Genomic DNA, 19727 nt, shown 5'->3' on the forward strand with positions numbered 1-19727 from the left:
TGCCCTCATATAAAAAGATATAAAGAGATAAAGCATAAAGAAATGATTTAGCCAAATATTTATGTTCTTTATTTCTTCTTTTGGGATGTTGGTTACCCTGTGTATGAATAGTTCCATTTATTTGCTGGGGAGACTTTTATGCCTTTTTATCCTGCCCATCCTTCAGTTGAACTTGAAATACAATATATATGTCATTCTTTGACCCTGATATCTGACTAACTTTTTAGGCTTTTTTACTTTTTTTCTTTTTACATTAATTGAATTGCTGTGAATACTTCTACTATAGCTCCAATCATTTTCTTGTTTGCATACAGTGCATGTATTATACATTTTGCTATCGACTACAGTTTTTTTTAGTAATTGGTAAAACAAATGTATTATTTGTTTCAATTTATGTACAATAGAATTAAGCTTTTTTTAATTGGGCTGATCTCTATGAACTAGGTGTGCTTGCCAATGCCCCAAAATTGTATAACTTTCAAATCCCCTTTCGGTACATATCTAACATGTTTAAGTAGTGGGGTATTCTCTTCCATATTAATTGAACTTCTAAGTGTTTCAAGATTCTTATCCTCAACTGTTAAATAGTCTTCCCCAATAAATACATCTCTCTGGGTGAATGGCAAAAACTGTTTTACAGTTAATAAACTTTAAAATCTCATAGTTCTGTTGTCTCAAATTAAAAGTTATGAAAGAAGCAACTTTCTCTTAGATGAGAAGCTCTTTTTTAACTATTCAAAGGAGTTTTCTGGTCCATAAAATAGTCTGCAGTCACTCTGTGTGACTGCAGACTGCAAAATTGTGACAGTGTGCCAAATTGTGACAAAGTATTATGCACACAATGTTACAATCCCTTAATTGCCCCATGAAAGTTGGCAGTCACATGACCACATCTATGCAATTTGCATTTCTGCGGTCACATATTGACTAGTCACATTCGGCTTCAATAAATATAAGAGAATTGAGAGAAGCCAGATGAGACTAGTAGACAGTATGCAGTCAGAATTCTTATACAAATAATAGGGTCCAGAATTACCTTCAGATTAAGAAAATTAATAGTTATGTGTTCCCAATTAAAATTTCATTCCAATAGTATTCTAATTCAAAATCGTGACAAAATAATGAAATAAGGAGTGGTCCCCTCCCCATCCCATAAAATCAAAACATGATTAATATAGGTAGAATAAAATAAAATGTGACTTGTGTAAATGATGTCATGTGAGAAATATGAACTTCTTCTAGCATCTTCTGCAATATATTGATCAGTGGGATTCTTTTGAAGCTTTACGCACATCTTTTAATAGTCTCCTAACTATTATGTGAAGTTAGGCGTAATTTTTAATTGCATAATCTATTTTTTAATATAAAAACCTTCCATCTTTACCAAAAATTTAGATACCCTCTTAGTCGCAGCACTGCTCCGCAGTTCCTGTGACGTCACACGCTAGGCTTTCCCGCCAGCCACTCTTTCCCCGGTCATAACCAGGGACACCACTGGCCAGGGCTCTCCCTGACTCTGCACAGCTTCTTTACATTCTTGCGGTGCCGTGGCTGCCACTAGACCACCTTCCTGTCATCTGAATACCAGGACCATCACCACGGATCTTTTCAGGCAGCAACGCATAAAGCAGCACTACATCCACAATGCCTTTGGATACTGGTGAGTCCCCAGCCGGCGGTTCACACGATTTACCTGTGTACTTATACACTCCCCACACCCATACCCTGCAGTGTGTAGGGCATCTTAGTTGTGTCACATTTGAGTTTATATCCTGTGGGTCGACAACATCTGCGCTAGGCACAGGATCCACTAATCAAACACAGTGGAAGCCTGAATGCACGACTATCTCTACAGAGTCATCCACCCTTATTCAGCAGGGGTCTTCCTCAGTAAACACCTCCACAAGCCCCCAGTGGGTGCACTTCCTTTCCCCTCATTCTTTGACCCATTTCCCTTCACAGTTGTCACACCCTCAAGTGCGGTTTCAGCTTCACTATCATAAATTTAGATTTTTGCATATTCAGAAAAAGAAGGAGTTGTTTGTAATTTTATTTTTGGAGTAGTAAAAGTGACTATAGCCTGATATGGGGCTGCCTCATTTTCCAGTTTTAATTTTTCTGGAATCATTAGTGCCAGTTCTTCCATCTTCTAGAAATGTCCCATAGCTGTATCCTTTATGATATGCTGTGTATGACATGTTAATTTTGTGATAAAAAGGATAATGTTAGAGATGAGTGGCGCTATTTCAGGCCATTTTAGGTTTTTACAGTGTAGGGTAGGAGGTTAGGTCACACAGGTCATTCCACAAAGGGGCAAAAACAAGGTCTAATCTGATTGTGGTGTCCAACTGTTGTGCTGAAGCACATTGAAAATGGGAGTGATAGTCTTAGTCTGTGACTAATGTTCCAAAGATTCAAGTGATACAGGGAGGTGCTGGACCTGCATAGTCAGTGTGACTATGAATTGATTGATCTGTGATACACTGTAGTAACCAAACCTTATTAACAGCCTTTTTTATTTTTCACACACTGAAAACAAGTAGGACAGTTTAAAACCCTTTTGATCTAATTTTGCTGCTAAACAAAAATCCTGAAACCGAGGCTTGAGTCACAGAAAGTGTGCTTCATGCATGGTAAGGTAAGCAGGTCATAATTTTAAACAAGAGAAAAATCTCCATAATACCTAAATGTAAACACAACTGTAAACCACATTGGGGATGCAGGTTGCTTGGAGGCAGTTCACGCTGCTGCTTTCCGGTGGCCATGGACTACTGATCTGGCCATTGAATCAGAGTCCTGCAAATTTATTCACTCATCTTTAGGTTTTTAGAATTTATGTGTGTGTTCACTGACAGGCAGATATATACATTTGTATGATGCACACAAACATCTTATACAGAAAGGCACAAATACTCAGAGTACAGATTAGGCCATGTTGTGAGCTAAATCAGGAAGTGGGTGCAAAATACAACAGAAAAAAAACAAAGACAGAAACATAATGATTAAATACCCTGCAGTAAATAAATAAATAACATAGTGCATGATATTAATATACGGTACTTAGTTAACATGTTTTTTCTATAAAAAAATGCAAAATCCATCCCACCAATTCACGGTGACCGTAATTGGGAGAGTCCGAACTCTAATATTAAAAACCTTACCATTTGTCAAGTGACATGCATGTGGATAAGGACTGAGAAGGACTGGGCCCAACTAGTGGACTCACAGCTATGGGAGACCACATCAATATAATGCCCAGCTCAAAGGGAAGGCAGGCCACATCTTTAGATGCACATGATGCAAACAGACAGAAAAATGCGAAAGCCATCCCAGCGTTTCATGGTGACTGTAATTAGGACAGTCCTAACTCTAATATTTAAAACCTTACCATTTGTCATGTGACATGCATGTGGATAAATAACATGGAGAAAAAGGAGTATAACAGGTTTAAATTATTTATTTATCAAAAGAGCAAAAGATCATGCATAGTAACAAAAAATAACATTACACATATAAAGAATAAAGTGCACAAGGATGGTAAAAGGAAAACAGGTAGCCACTGGTGTGCAATATGTCCCTAATAAAGTACCCAGTCTGACCTAGTCAGAATACTGGTAATCGCAGAGCGGCAAGTCACCGCCGTAGTCAGGGATAAAAGATACCTACATCTATTGTTTGCTCAGGACTTACCACAAATTGCAGGACAATATAACACACCAGGCTGGAACCACACTGTAGTAAAACGCCCCCGACTCGCGTTTCGCTTGGAAATGTGCTGCTTTCTCAAGGGGAACCTCCACCTGATGAAGACGGTTTAACCGTTGAAACGCGTTGTGGTTCAACACTAAAGTCCTTGTTTTGGTCTCATTTCCAGTGCTCCTAGGACCGTTATTATTATTTTCTACTGCATACATGTGGATAAGGGCTGAGATACAGAAGTAGTTTGCGTGTTTCTGTTGTACCTTTCTTCTTATTGTTCCACTTCTGTTTCTTACAAATAATTTAGTAAAATAGTGGCCAAACATTGAATGTGTGAACGTGGCCTTCAGCATGCATGCTGTAATAAATAAATAATCATCTTCCTCCTTCATGAACTGCAACTGCTTCCCATTGCTGTAACACAACCCTCGTGTTATCTCTATGTACAATACGGACTCTATCCGTTGCCTTAGGCATTGGACCTCCAGAGTTTAGTGGCAAATATAGCTCTAGGTACTCATTTGGTAGTGCCCAAAAGAACTTAGGGAGCTGCAGGAAACATCTATACTGAGTGACTGGTTTAACCGTGCGAGTTGCTAGGTACAGTAATATGGGTGAAAGCCAACAACCACTTTGGCAAAACCTGATTGTACTGGAATGTCTGGCAATTATAAGGGTCTGGAATGCGGAAACTCTCAGCAAGTATTAGTACAACTGATAGCAACCGATGAGAACATAAAAGTTAATTGTTCTACTGCATAGGCAACATTCTGAATGGAGCGCCTCTCATAAAAAGATTATGTCTACTGTCCTACATATAAAGGTAACTTAATTAATCAATGATGTGAACATCATACCAACTTTCAGTAATACATAAGTGTGGGGCATAAGGGCAAAGATTTTCAGAAACAAATGATAATCTTTCATAGTGCATCTGTTATCTCAAGTCTGTTTTAACAAATACTTATGCATTTCATGAAATAGCAGAGGCAAAAGTCTTGTAGTTCATTGTACTATTGATCAAACAATCACAAAATACACAAGTATAAAGCTTCCCCCTTTTCCCATCCTTTCAGTCTGCTCTGGGGAAAGGCCGTGATCATATGTGAAGGACAGAGTATCCAGTCTATCTTTCCTGGAGAGGTAGTGATCAGATGTGGAGGAGAAATTATTCAGCTGACTAATGAGGATGGGGAATAATGGCTTTTCATTCCCCCTGTTCTGAGTAAGTTTTGGATAGTTTGCCAACTCAGTATTATGGACAAAGCTATTTCTGGTGGTGTCGGCTGGTGCTCGTTTGTTTTTTGTGTTTAGTTATTATTAATATTTATTATTATAGCGCCATTTATTCCATTGCGCTTTACATGTGAGGAGGGATATACATAATAAAAACAAGTTCATTAATCTTAAACAATACAGGTCACAACTGGTACAGGAGGAGAGAGGACCCTGCCCGCGAGGGCTCACAATCTACAAGGGATGGGTGAGGATACAGTAGGTGAGGGTAGAGCTGGTCATGCAGTGGTTTGGTCGATCGGTGGTTACTGCAGGTTGTAGGCTTGTTGGAAGAGGTGGGTCTTCAGGTTCTTTTTGAAGGTTTTGATGGTAGGCGAGAGTCTGATAGTTGGATACCCTTTTCCCATTTGTGACACAAAAATTCTAAACAACAACAACAAAAAGCATATTCTATTTTTTGTGCCTAGTGTAAGCCACAAGAAATAAATTAAAAAAAGCCAGATTGCTATTTTTGGTCACATTCTCTCATTCCCAAAAATTGAATTAATAGCGATAACAAATAGTGTTGAGCATTCCGATACCGCAAGTATCGGGTATCGGCCGATACTTGCGGTATCAGAATTCCAATACCGAGATCCGATACTTTTGTGGTATCGGGAATCGGAATCGGAAGTTCCCAGTGTATGGTTCCCAGGGTCTGAAGGAGAGGAAACTCTCCTTCAGGCCCTGGGATCCATATCCATGTAAAAAATAAAGAATTAAAATAAAAAATAGGGATATACTCACCCTCTGACGCGCCCTGGTAGTAACCGGCAGCCTGCTTTGCTTAAAATGAGCGCGTTCAGCACCTTCCATGACGTCACGGCTTCTGATTGGTCGCGTGCCACTCATGTGACCGCCACGCGACCAATCACAAGCCGCGACGTCATCCCTCAGGTCCTAAATTCCCTTCTAGGAATTTAGGACCTGAGGGATGACGTCACGGCTTCTGATTGGTCGCGTGGCGGTCACATGAGCGGCACGCGACCAATCAGAAGCAGTGACGTCATGGAAGGTACTGAACGCGCTCATTTTAAGCAAAGAAGGCTGCCGGTTCACAGCGGTAAGATCCAGGCTGCGTCGGAGAGGTGAGTATATCAATATTTTTTATTTTAATTCTTTATTTTACACATTCATATGGATCCCAGGGCCTGAAGGAAAGTTTCCTCTCCTTCAGACCCTGGGAACCATCAGGGATACCTTCCAATACTTGAGTCCCATTGACTTGTATTGGTATCGGGTATCGGTATCGGCGAGATCCAATACTTTGCCGGTATCGGCCGATACTTTCCGATACCGATACTTTCAAGTATCGGACAGTATCGCTCAACACTAATAACAAAGTGATACATGTCACAAAATGGGATCACATTGTGTTCTTCATCAGGGTGTACATTTGAAGACTTGCAAAACTGGATTCAGCCTTTGCACTAGAGGGACCATTGATTGTATTGATGTTGATGGAGTTACTGTGTGCTCCTTTGGACATAATTTTTGGCCGTATCCAACTTTTTGAGGTGGGCTTCAAGATATAGTTGACTACATTTTGGAGCACATATAGACTGAACAGATGAAAATTATATCCAACAGAGCAGATAGTGACTCAATCTGCATCATTACAGTCATTGACTCGGTCATCGAAAATGTCCAAATATTATTTTTCAGGGCATCAGACAGAGCCATTGACTGTAGGCTAAAGTGCAATGTGAACCCAGCCTGCCAGTAAACACCTACAGGTTGCAGAGAACAAAAAATAGCTGGTGAAATAAACCAAAATGGTTTTTTTTTTCACATTTTTTTTATATTATAAGAGTAACAAATCATAAAAAACTGTATACATTTGGTATCGCTGTAATATATTGTCTTATAGTAGAATACAGTTAACGTATCATTTTTATCTCATACTGAATGTTGGGACAGACAAACCCCTAAAACAATGACAGAATTGCTGTTTTGTTTTCCATTCCATCTCAGACAGTAAATTTCTGCTTTTGAAAACAATGTATGGCAAATTAAATGGTGCTTTTAAAAATGTCAAGTTATTCTGAAAAATACAATCCCTCATTTTGTTATGTTAGTGGAAAAATTAAATTGACTTTTAGAAGTTGAGAGTGTAAAAAAGGAAAGTGAAAAATTAAAAATGGCTGAAGCTCTAACATTTTAATTGGCGTTCAAAAGTTAATGTTCATTTTGGCTTTTAAGCTCTTTCAACTAATCTATCCTAAGCCAATGATTCCCTCTGCGGTAATGCAGGGTATACTCGTATACTCACTCCAATGACTACAGTGGCTGAAAATACACATCTTTTTTAATATGTTTTGATTATATAAAAATAATGTTGAAGTCAGTGCGTCATGTGTTATATTGCACAATAACTCATCATTCAGGTCAAGACAGTAATGAATGTAAGCAGAACCATTTCATCTGATAGCCAATGCTTGGTTCAGCTACCTTGGTCATGCCAGAAAAAAATGACTCCAAGCATCAAATCTACAACTTTTCATGCTTTTTAAGGTGAATTGTGCACAGGCCAACTGCAATAAGGAGTAATAGACTGCACAACTCTTCTGAAAATGTTCTAAACCGCTGTTATTCCAGAGCCATAATATACTGTCAGGACTTGCCCTATAACAAGAGGACTACTAAAAATGTCCAAAGAGTCCACATCTTCATCGATTATTTGCTGTAAGAGCAGTGTAATTATGGAACTCAATGCCACATAATGTTGTAATGGTTGGCTTACTGTTAAACTTCAACAAGGGCCTACATGCCTTTCTTAAAATATGCAATGCTACACATTATGGATACTAGATTTTGTGATGGGACTGTGATCCAGGAAACTAGTTTGATTGCCATATTTGAAGTTAGGAAGGAATTTTTTCCCTAATATGAGTCAATAGCACCTGCCTCATGGGTTTTTGCCTCCCAAAGAATCAGCATGTTTCGGAAAAGATTGAAGTCTATGGACTTTTGCCTATGTAGAACTTTCAAATTTATGAAACTATAATTTTTGCTATTTGTGCCTATCACTATACAGGGGCTTAATCCTGCGCCAAATCCTACCTGTGGATTTTAAACAGAGTAGGATGCTGAAATATCCAGAAAATGTGAGTTACAGAAAATATATATATATATATATATATATATATATTTTTTTTTAATTTATTTATTTTTTTTTTTTAAATATTAGTTAAGTTTGTGCTTAGACATGGCATAAAGGGTCCTAACTGGGGAAGTCACTCTAGATCCGGCCCCACAAAAATGAATTTCAGTAAAAATGAGGAGGATGCAGAGATATATTGAAAATTTGTTTTCCAAAAGACAACAAATTATGGCTTGAAAAATAAAATGCCCCAACCTGGCACAGGATTAATCCTGAAAGAAGTCTCTCTTGTGAAATATCTTCCTTAGCCCTAAGGTACTATGGGTTAGAGGACCAAGGGGCTGAATTGATAGAGGTGTCATTGACAGAATTAAAAGTCTGTTATGTAAAAGATTATGCATTTTGGTGGCAATGGAGGTTGACTATTACAGGACATTGCCTCAAATTGACTGTGTCGCTGTCAGCGGTAACATTATCCTGCTGTGACTTAGATAAGTAATGTGCTATATATTCCATTATGTCATCTGCTTCCTCCCTACCAATTTGCTTGCCTGAGGCAAGAGACCAATAGTGGCCTATGTTTTGTTTCAGTCTCACTGCTGCTGCTACCAAATATTAAACCATATGCCAGATAGGAACGCGGCTTCCAAATATAGCAACAACCTTTGTAAAGTTTGCAATGAAAGAATTAAAGTTACTGACACTTTGTAGGTCATGCGATTCCCAGGTGTTTGCTTCAGCATTGAAGTTAATGATAGTTGCTGAGTCACTACTGAGACTATTAAGCCCCTGTGTTATGGTTCTCAATGGCAAGAGAACATAGCCCAGCAAACATAAGAACTAGCTCTTGGAAGGATGGAAACTAAACTGACCATGAACTAAACCTGCCGCACAACTAACAGTAGCCGGGTAGCGTAGCCTGCGTTTTATCCCTAGACGCCCAGCGCCGGCCGGAGGACTAACTAATCCTGGCAGAGGAAAATATAGTCCTGGCTCACCTCTAGAGAAATTTCCCCGAAAGGCAGACAGAGGCCCCCACAAATATTGGCGGTGATTTTAGATGAAATGACAAACGTAGTATGAAAATAGGTTTAGCAAAATTGAGGTCCGCTTACTAGATAGCAGGAAGACAGAAAAGGCACTTTCATGGTCAGCTGAAAACCCTATCAAAATACCATCCTGAAATTACTTTAAGACTCTAGTATTAACTCATAACATCAGAGTGGCAATTTCAGATCACAAGAGCTTTCCAGACACAGAAACGAAACTACAGCTGTGAACTGGAACAAAATGCAAAAACAAACAAGGACTAAAGTCCAACTTAGCTGGGAGTTGTCTAGCAGCAGGAACATGCACAGAAAGGCTTCTGATTACAATGTTGACCGGCATGGAAGTGACAGAGGAGCAAGGCTAAATAGCGACTCCCACATCCTGATGGAAACAGGTGAACAGAGAGGATGATGCACACCAGTTCAATTCCACCAGTGGCCACCGGGGGAGCCCAAAATCCAATTTCACAACAGTACCCCCCCCTCAAGGAGGGGGCACCGAACCCTCACCAGAACCACCAGGGCGATCAGGATGAGCCCTATGAAAGGCACGGACCAAATCGGAGGCATGAACATCAGAGGCAGTCACCCAAGAATTATCCTCCTGACCGTATCCCTTCCATTTGACCAGATACTGGAGTTTCCGTCTGGAAACACGGGAGTCCAAGATTTTTTCCACAACGTACTCCAACTCGCCCTCAACCAACACCGGAGCAGGAGGCTCAACGGAAGGCACAACCGGTACCTCATACCTGCGCAATAATGACCGATGAAAAACATTATGAATAGAAAAAGATGCAGGGAGGTCCAAACGGAAGGACACAGGGTTAAGAATCTCCAATATCTTGTACGGGCCGATGAACCGAGGCTTAAACTTGGGAGAAGAAACCCTCATAGGGACAAAACGAGAAGACAACCACACCAAGTCCCCAACATAAAGCCGAGGACCAACCCGACGCCGGCGGTTGGCAAAAAGCTGAGTCTTCTCCTGGGACAACTTCAAATTGTCCACTACCTGCCCCCAAATCTGATGCAACCTCTCCACCACAGCATCCACTCCAGGACAATCCGAAGATTCCACCTGACCAGAAGAAAATCGAGGATGAAACCCCGAATTACAGAAAAAGGGAGACACCAAGGTGGCAGAGCTGGCCCGATTATTGAGGGCAAACTCCGCTAAAGGCAAAAAAGCAACCCAATCATCCTGATCTGCAGACACAAAACACCTCAAATATGTCTCCAAGGTCTGATTCGTCCGCTCGGTCTGGCCATTAGTCTGAGGATGGAAAGCAGACGAGAAAGACAAATCTATGCCCATCCTAGCACAGAATGCTCGCCAAAATCTAGACACGAATTGGGTACCTCTGTCAGAAACGATATTCTCCGGAATACCATGCAAACGGACCACATTTTGAAAAAACAGAGGAACCAACTCGGAAGAAGAAGGCAACTTAGGCAGGGGAACCAAATGGACCATCTTAGAGAAACGATCACACACCACCCAGATGACAGACATCTTCTGAGAAACAGGAAGATCCGAAATAAAATCCATCGAGATGTGCGTCCAGGGCCTCTTCGGGATAGGCAAGGGCAACAACAATCCACTAGCCCGAGAACAACAAGGCTTGGCCCGAGCACAAACGTCACAAGACTGCACGAAGCCTCGCACATCTCGAGACAGGGAAGGCCACCAGAAGGACCTTGCCACCAAATCCCTGGTACCAAAGATTCCAGGATGACCTGCCAACGCAGAAGAATGAACCTCAGAAATGACTTTACTGGTCCAATCATCAGGAACAAACAGTCTACCAGGTGGGCAACGATCAGGTCTATCCGCCTGAAACTCCTGCAAGGCCCGCCGCAGGTCTGGAGAAACGGCAGACAATATCACTCCATCCTTAAGGATACCTGTAGGTTCAGAATTACCAGGGGAGTCAGGCTCAAAACTCCTAGAAAGGGCATCCGCCTTAACATTCTTAGAACCCGGCAGGTAGGACACCACAAAATTAAACCGAGAGAAAAACAACGACCAGCGCGCCTGTCTAGGATTCAGGCGTCTGGCGGACTCAAGATAAATTAGATTTTTGTGGTCAGTCAATACCACCACCTGATGTCTAGCCCCCTCAAGCCAATGACGCCACTCCTCAAAAGCCCACTTCATGGCCAAAAGCTCCCGATTCCCAACATCATAATTCCGCTCGGCGGGCGAAAATTTACGCGAGAAAAAAGCACAAGGTCTCATCACGGAGCAATCGGAACTTCTCTGCGACAAAACCGCCCCAGCTCCGATTTCAGAAGCGTCGACCTCAACCTGAAAAGGAAGAGCAACATCAGGCTGACGCAACACAGGGGCGGAAGAAAAGCGGCGCTTAAGCTCCCGAAAGGCCTCCACAGCAGCAGGGGACCAATCAGCAACATCAGCACCCTTCTTAGTCAAATCAGTCAATGATTTAACAACATCAGAAAAACCAGCAATAAATCGACGATAAAAGTTAGCAAAGCCCAAAAATTTCTGAAGACTCTTAAGAGAAGAGGGTTGCGTCCAATCACAAATAGCCTGAACCTTGACAGGATCCATCTCGATGGAAGAGGGGGAAAAAATATATCCCAAAAAGGAAATCTTTTGAACCCCAAAAACGCACTTAGAACCCTTCACACACAAGGAATTAGACCGCAAAACCTGAAAAACCCTCCTGACCTGCTGGACATGAGAGTCCCAGTCATCCGAAAAAATCAAAATATCATCCATATACACAATCATAAATTTATCCAAATAATCACGGAAAATGTCATGCATAAAGGACTGAAAGACTGAAGGGGCATTTGAAAGACCAAAAGGCATCACCAAATACTCAAAGTGGCCCTCGGGCGTATTAAATGCGGTTTTCCACTCATCCCCCTGCTTAATTCGCACCAAATTATACGCCCCACGGAGATCTATCTTAGAGAACCACTTGGCCCCCTTTATGCGAGCAAACAAATCAGTCAGCAGTGGCAACGGATATTGATATTTAACCGTGATTTTATTCAAAAGCCGATAATCAATGCACGGCCTCAAAGAGCCATCTTTCTTAGCCACAAAGAAAAAACCGGCTCCCAAGGGAGATGACGAAGGACGAATATGTCCCTTTTCCAAGGACTCCTTTATATATTCTCGCATAGCAGCGTGTTCAGGCACAGACAGATTAAATAAACGACCCTTAGGGTATTTACTACCCGGAATCAAATCTATGGCACAATCGCACTCCCGGTGCGGAGGTAATGAACCAAGCTTAGGTTCTTCAAAAACGTCACGATATTCAGTCAAGAATTCAGGAATCTCAGAGGGAATAGATGATGAAATGGAAACCACAGGTACGTCCCCATGCGTCCCCTTACATCCCCAGTAGGGTTGAGCGAAACGGGTCGATCATTTTCAAAAGTCGCCGACTTTTGGCTAAGTCGGCGTCTCATGAAACCCGATCCGACCCCTGTGCTTGTCGGCCATGCGGTACGCGACTTTCGCGCCAAAGTCGCGTTTCAATGACGCGAAAAGCGCCATTTCTCAGCCAATGAAGGTGAACGCAGAGTGTGGGCAGCGTGATGACATAGATCCTGGTCCCCACCATCTTAGAGAAGGGCATTGCAGTGATTGGCTTGCTGTCTGCGGCGTCACAGGGGCTATAAAGGGGCGTTCCCGCTGACCGCCATCTTACTGCTGCTGATCTGAGCTTAGGGACAGGTTGCTGCCGCTTCGTCAGAAGCAGGGAGAGCGTTAGGCAGGGTCCACTAACCACCAAACCGCTTGTGCTGCAGCGATTTCCACTGTCCAACACCACCTTCGGTGTGCAGGGACTGTGGAAGCTATTTTTTTTTTTTTTTTCCCTCAGCGCTGTAGCTCATTGGGCTGCCCTAGAAGGCTCCGTGATAGCTGTATTGCTGTGTGTACGCCACTGTGGAAACCAACTGCTTTTTTCAAAGCACATATCCTCTTGTTCCTTCCTTTCTGCACAGCTATCTTTTTTGTTTGTCCACACTTTTTATTTAATTTGTGCATCAGTCCACTCCTATTGCTGCCTGCCATACCTGGCTTAGATTACTGCAGGGAGATAGTAATTGTAGGACAGTCCCTGTTTTTTTTTTGTTTTTTTTGTGGGAGATTAAGATTGGCATTTCTGCTACAGTGCCATCCCTGTGTGTGCCATCTCTCACTGAGTGGGCCATAGAAAGCCTATTTATTTTTTCCGTGATTTGTGTTCTAAATTCTACCTCAACACAAAAACACTACATCAATCAGTGGGAGAAAAATATTGGCCTCAGTCAGGGCTTGTGTGCCACTGCTGTGTGTGCTATCTCTCATTCAGTGGGCCATAGAAAGGCTATTTTTTTTATTTTTTTTTTTTAATATTATTTGGTTTCTAAAGTCTCCCTGAAAAAAAAAAAAAACCTAAAAAAACAGTGGGAGAGTAATATTGCCCTTTCAGCTTGTGTGCCAGTCTTGACTCCTGGGTGTGCCACCTCTCTCCCTCTCATTCAGTGGGCCATAGAAAGCCTATTTATTTTTTTTTTAAAATATTATTGGGTTTCTAAAGTCTCCCTTAAAAAACAAAAAATACATAAAAAAACAGTGGGAGAGTAATATTGCCCTTTCAGCTTGTGTGCCAGTCTTGACTCCTGGGTGTGCCACCTCTCTCCCTCTCATTCAGTGGGCCATAGAAAGCCTATTTATTTTTTTTTTTAAATATTATTGGGTTTCTAAAGTCTCCCTTAAAAAACAAAAAATACATAAAAAAACAGTGGGAGAGTAATATTGCCCTTTCAGCTTGTGTGCCAGTCTTGACTCCTGGGTGTGCCACCTCTCTCCCTCTCATTCAGTGGGCCATAGAAAGCCTATTTATTTATTTTTTTTAAATATTATTGGGTTTCTAAAGTCTCCCTTAAAAAACAAAAAATACATAAAAAAACAGTGGGAGAGTAATATTGCCCTTTCAGCTTGTGTGCCAGTCTTGACTCCTGGGTGTGCCACCTCTCTCTCATTCAGTGGGCCATAGAAAGCATTTTTTTTTTTTCCTTGATTTGTGTTCTAAAATCTACCTCAACACAAAAACACTACATCAATCAGTGGGAGAAAAATATTGGCCTCAGTCAGGGCTTGTGTGCCACTGCTGTGTGTGCTATCTCTCATTCAGTGGGCTATAGAAAGCCTATTTATTTATTTATTTTTTTCTTATTATTTGGTTTCTAAAGTCTCCCTGAAAAAAAAAAAAAAACATAAAAAAACAGTGGGAGAGTAATATTGCCCTTTCAGCTTGTGTGCCAGTCTTGACTCCTGGGTGTGCCACCTCTCTCCCTCTCATTCAGTGGGCCATAGAAAGCCTATTTATTTTTTTGGTTTTTTTAATATTATTTGGTTTCTAAAGTCTCCCTGAGAAAAAAAAAAAAATAAATTAGGTGGGAGATTAATATTGACATTAGTGCTTGAGTGACAGTCCTGCGTGTGTGTCATCTCTGTGATTTTGTGCCACAGAAAACAGTGTGTAACATTGTGCCTGATTTTCCTTGTGGTCTCACCAACCTGTTAAGGGATATTGAAATCATACTGAAGTTATAGCTCACCGTGTAAGTTGTTTGACAGCAACAAATAAAGTTACTTTGGTTAAGATTTTAAAACAATGAGGAAGTCTGGTGCAAGAGGTCGTCGTGGGCGTTCATTGTCAGCTGGTAATGATGGTAGTGGTAGTGGAGCATCAGGTGGTCGTGGGGATAAAAATATTCCACCTAAGTCTGGAGCTGTGGAGCCAGTTTCGTTGTCAGGCTACACAAGGCCTCGAACGCTCTCTTTTCTGGGAGTAGGAAAACCGCTTTTAAAGGCGGAGCAGCAACAGCAAGTTTTGGCTTACATTGCAGACTCAGCCTCTAGCTCTTTTGCCTCCTCTTCCGAAACTGGTAAATGTAAAAGCAGCGCGTCGCTTGTGGATGTTCACGGTCAGGGACAAGTCGCTTCCTTGTCCTCCTCAGCAAAAACTACAACAAGAGAGAAGGATGCAGCAGGCGACACAACGGGTCACTCCATGGAGCTCTTTACACATACCGTCCCTGGCTTAGAAAGTGAAACATTTAACAGGCCATGCCCATTACAAGTATATTCTGACATGGAGTGCACTGATGCACAGCCACAGCCAGAGTACTATGCTGCTCCTTTGACTCAGACCACCACATTGCCCTCTCAGGGTACAGATCCACAATCAGACCCTGATGAGACTATGTTGCCCCGCCACGAACGCTATACCACCGACCGACACAGTGACACAGACGAAGTTGCACACGAGCTCGAAGAGGAGGTAATAGATGACCCAGTTATTGACCCCGATTGGCAGCCATTGGGGGAACAGGGTGCAGGCGGCAGTAGTTCAGAAGCGGAGGTGGAGGAGGGGCCGCAGCAGGCATCAACATCGCAACAGGTTCCATCTGCCGGGCCCGTATCTGGCCCAAAACGCGTGTCAAAGCCAAAACCTGTTGGAGGACAGCGTGGCCATCCGGTTAAAGCTCAGTCTGCAATCCCTGAAAAGGGATCCGAGTCTAGGAAGAGTGCAGTCTGGCATTTTTTTAAACAACATCCAACTGATCAGCGCAAAGTCATCTGTCAAAAATGTTCAACTAGCTTAAGCAGAGGTCAGAATCTGAAAAGTCTAAATACTAGTTGCATGCATAGACACTTAACCACCATGCATTTTCAAGCCTGGACTAACTACCAAACGTCCCTTAAGGTTGTAGCACCCTCGGCCAATGAAGCTAGTCAGCAACGCAACATCCCTTCCGTCACTGTAAGGCCACCATTTTCCGCACCACCGGCAGTATCTGTGCAGGTTTCTTTGCCAGCCAAAAGCAGTCAGGGTCAGGGAACCACCAGTTTTGTAGGAGGAAATATTGCATCTAGGGCACCGGCGGAAACAATACCGTCTCCAACCGTCTCTCAGTGTGCCATGTACACCGGCACACCCGAAAGTTCCACGATCTCCAGCTCTCCAGTCCAGCTCACCCTACATGAGACTCTGGTTAGAAAAAGGAAGTACTTATCCTCGCATCCGCGTACACAGGGTTTTAACGCCCACATAGCTAGACTAATCTCGTTAGAGATGATGCCCTACCGGTTAGTTGAAAGCGAAGCTTTCAAAGCCCTGATGGAGTACGCTGAACCACGATACGAGCTACCCAGTCGACACTTTTTTTCCAGAAAAGCCATCCCAGCCCTGCACCAGCATGTTAAACAGCGCATCGTCCATGCACTCAGGCAATCTGTGAGTACAAAGGTGCACCTGACTACAGATGCATGGACCAGTAGGCATGGCCAGGGACGTTATGTGTCCATCACGGCACACTGGGTGAATGTGGTGGATGCAGGGTCCACAGGCGACATCAATTTAGGGACAGTTGTGCCTAGCCCACGGTCTAGGAAACAGTTGGCTGTAGGCGTTCGCACCCCCTCCTCCTCCTCCTCCTCGTCCTCCTGCAGAAGCTACAGCTCTTCCACAGAACGCAGTCTGCCAACCACTCCATCGGCAGATGACACTGTTGCACACCAGTTGTCCCATTATGGGCCAGCTACTGCCAAGCGTCAGCAGGCTGTATTGGCTATGAAGTGTTTGGGCGACAACAGACACACCGCGGAAGTTTTATCCGAGTTCTTGCAACAAGAAACGCAGTCGTGGCTGGGCACAGTAGATCTTGAGGCAGGCAAGGTAGTGAGTGATAACGGAAGGAATTTCATGGCTGCCATCTCCCTTTCCCAACTGAAACACATTCCTTGCCTGGCTCACACCTTAAACATGGTGGTGCAGTGCTTATTGAAAACTTATCCTGGGTTCTCCGACCTGCTCCTCAAAGTGCGTGCACTTTGCTCACATATCCGACGTTCGCCTGTACACGCCAGCCGTATGCAGACCTATCAGCGGTCTTTGAACCTTCCCCAGCATCGCCTAATCATAGACGTTGCAACAAGGTGGAACTCAACACTGCACATGCTTCAGAGACTGTGCGAACAGAGGCGTGCTGTTATTTATTTGTGGGAGGATACACGGGCAGGCAGTAGGATGGCAGACATGGAGTTGTCAGGTGTGCAGTGGTCTAAGATACAAGACATGTGTCAAGTCCTTCAGTGTTTTGAGGAATGCACACGGCTGGTTAGTGCAGACAACGCCGTAATAAGCATGAGCATCCCCCTAATGCGTCTGCTGATGCAAAGTTTGACGCACATAAAGGAGCAGGCGTCTGCACCAGAGGAAGAGGAAAGCCTTGATGACAGTCAGCCATTGTCTGGTCAGGGCAGTGTACAGGACGAGGTAGCGGGCGAAGAGGAGGTGGAGGACGAGGAGGATGATGGGGATGAGTATATTTTTAATGCCGAACCTTTCCCGGGGGCACAGGAAATTGGTTGCGTGTCACGGCCGGGTTCTGGTTTTTTGAGGGACACAAGTGACGTAGATTTGCCTGCAACTGCCCCTCAACCAATCACAACCGGAGATTTGACAACTGGAACTTTGGCCCACATGGCGGATTATGCCTTACGTATCCTAAAAAGGGACACACGCATTACGAAAATGATGAACGATGACGATTACTGGTTGGCCTGCCTCCTTGATCCACGCTATAAAGGCAAATTGCAAAATATTATGCCACATGAGAACTTGGAACTAATATTAGCAACCAAACAATCAACTCTTGTTGACCGTTTGCTTCAGGCATTCCCAGCACACAGCGCACGTGATCGTTCTCACACGAGCTCCAGGGGGCAGCAGACTAGGAGTGTTAGGGGTGCACACATCAGAAGTGGCGTTGGACAGAGGGGTTTTCTGACCAGGTTGTGGAGTGATTTTGCTATGACCGCAGACAGGACAGGTACTGCTGCATCAATTGAAAGTGACAGGAGACAACATTTGTCCAGTATGGTTACTAACTATTTTTCATCCCTTATCGATGTTCTCCCTCAACCGTCATTCCCATTTGATTACTGGGCCTCCAAATTAGACACCTGGCCAGAATTGGCAGAATATGCATTGCAGGAGCTTGCTTGCCCGGCAGCAAGTGTCCTATCAGAAAGAGTATTCAGTGCTGCAGGTTCAATATTAACCGAAAAAAGGACTCGTCTGGCTACCCAAAATGTTGACGATCTAACATTCATTAAAATGAACCACAACTGGATTTCGAAATCTTTTGCCCCACCTTGCCCGGCCGACACCTAGCTTTCCTATGAAAAGCTCTTGCCTGTGAATTACTTTTCTAATGTCTAATTTGCTGCAGCTGATTGTACAGCATACGACATGTTTACACCTCCCTAAATGGCAAAACTCCCCACACGGGGCCGTGGTATCGCGACTTGGCGCAAGCACCCGTGAGACTGCTGTTTGTCTGAAGAGGTGGGTGTGCTCGCTTTTGGTTGACGGCATTGCTACTGGGTCCCTCATAGTACAATGTAGTGTCTCTGGCGGTGGTGGTGCGCACCCAACGTCAGACACACCGTTGTAACATGAGGGGCCCTGGGGCGGTCCCGCCGGCCTCAAGAGAGTTCCCCCCTACCCCAGCTCAAAATGTGCTCTACCACGTGCAAAATTATGTCGCACAGCTCCACCAATCTTTAGTCTATTCGCTGACATCATTCAATGTCTGGCACTGACAATACAAATTTGTAGACATCTATGATGCAACTTAAAGTAGTCTGTGTCTGTGTCCTATATTGGCACCATTAAATAGTTACTGCCAAATTACTATGTCAGAAACTCAGCAGATGAGCCCACCCCTGTACCTAAGTATGCCACCTTTTTTTTTGTTTTGGTTGTTTTGCGAGACATTAACATCTATTTATATTTTGGGAGTACTGGGACAGACACTCCTTGCACTACTCCTCCACTCACCACCAAGCTGCCCGTGTATCCATGTAACCGCTGTAAAACTGCCATGAGCCTATTGTTTGTTATTTTAGGCCTTTGAAGCCTGTCTGCGGTCCCTCCTTCCACTAGTCCTCCACTGACCAGACCACTGCTGCCCGTGTACCCCTGGAACCAATTATAAAGTGCCTACAGCCAGCCCATTTTTTTATGTTAGGCCTTTGAAGCCTGTCTGCGGTCCCTCCTTCCACTAGTCCTCCACTGGCCAGACCACTGCTGCCCGTGTACCCCTGGAACCAATTATAAAGTGCCTACAGCCAGCCCATTTTTTTATGTTAGGCCTTTGAAGCCTGTCTGTGGTCCCTCCTTCCACTAGTCCTCCACTGGCCAGACCACTGCTGCCCGTGTACCCCTGGAACCAATTATAAAGTGCCTACAGCCAGCCCATTTTTTTATGTTAGGCCTTTGAAGCCTGTCTGCGGTCCCTCCTTCCACTAGTCCTCCACTGGCCAGACCACTGCTGCCCGTGTACCCCTGGAACCAATTATAAAGTGCCTACAGCCAGCCCATTTTCTTATGTTAGGCCTTTGAAGCCTGTCTGCGGTCCCTCCTTCCACTAGTCCTCCACTGGCCAGACCACTGCTGCCCGTGTACCCCTGGAACCAATTATAAAGTGCCTACAGCCAGCCCATTTTTTTATGTTAGGCCTTTGAAGCCTGTCTGCGGTCCCTCCTTCCACTA

This window comes from Ranitomeya variabilis, chromosome 2 (genome assembly GCF_051348905.1).
Source record: "Ranitomeya variabilis isolate aRanVar5 chromosome 2, aRanVar5.hap1, whole genome shotgun sequence".
Classification (NCBI taxonomy): domain Eukaryota; kingdom Metazoa; phylum Chordata; class Amphibia; order Anura; family Dendrobatidae; genus Ranitomeya; species Ranitomeya variabilis.